We start from the raw sequence: 1225 nt of genomic DNA, 5'->3' as shown, positions 1-1225 counted from the left end.
TTGGCTCACTTACATATTAAATCAGTTTCATTCTTATTAATTGCCCTGTAGGCAGCAATTTATTCACACATTTATTATTATTGATACTTTAATTAAAGATTAATTGTACAAGCTTRTCATTGGGGTCGGGGGCACCGATGACATGTTAGCATACACCTCAGAAAGTATGGAGTTGCCTCCCTGACATCATCCACCCAACATCCATCATCTGATGCCCCATTTWCATGGTTTCATGAGCCAACCTGTTGTTCTGAACCGGGTCAGAACCATCAAAGGATCTGTCCTGGTTCTGACTCRGTCCATTAACAGTTAACAGCCAGTGTCAGTAAACATGTTGTCCTGCTTCGTATCGTCAGCGCTGCTCATTACGGAGCTGAAGACGATCTGGTTTGACAGCATCAGAACCGATGAGGATCTGAGTTTAGTGGAGCAGATGGAGCACCAAGATGTTCTGAACCAGAATCAGAACTTTAATCTCAGCAATCAAAGAAATCAAATATGAGATTTTTACATTTTATTTCAGCAGATCAGACAGACTCCAAACAGAGGAGTGTGTGTTAGTGTGTGTTAACAGTGCACACTCTCAGTTGTTTAATAAATGAGCCCTTGGGGGAATGTTGTGAGGAGCAGCACTGAGCATGCTCAGTAGCCTCGGGCCCGGGTGATGCGATCTGGATCAGTGTCGCCTCTCCTGATGAGCGGCTGCAGACGTCAGAATGCATTAACAAACTGATGCCGCAGGGCGACCCGAACTGGGTCACTCCTGGAGGCTTTTCTTGTATCGAATCCATCAGAAACGGCTCCATGAACCCAAGATCTATTAGATGTAGATCTGGGTCCATTCAGAAACCCAACARGAKTCACATGAGTTGGTGTCTGTATAATCACAKACAGGTGAGCCCAAAAACCCTCCTCCCCCTGATCACACCAGTGCCGGTGTCAGAACACTGGCAATGGCACCAAGTGGGGGTTAACCGGGGTCRTGACCCCTCCGTGGAAAATGTTGGCAACCCGTACGCCCCTAGAGAACCATGTGCAGGTTATAGAAAGGCTTACATAGTCATCGTCTTTAAATAAGACATAAATTTAAAACCAGATAAATTAACACATTTATAAAATCATAAATACAATTCTAAATGTATATAGATATATTTGGGCTGAAGTGATTGACCAATTAATCGCGATGAACTGATTATTAAAATTATCATCAACAAATTTAGTAATG

Source organism: Poecilia reticulata, linkage group LG2 (genome assembly GCF_000633615.1).
Source record: "Poecilia reticulata strain Guanapo linkage group LG2, Guppy_female_1.0+MT, whole genome shotgun sequence".
NCBI lineage: Eukaryota > Metazoa > Chordata > Actinopteri > Cyprinodontiformes > Poeciliidae > Poecilia > Poecilia reticulata.
This window is presented reverse-complemented; position numbering follows the sequence as displayed.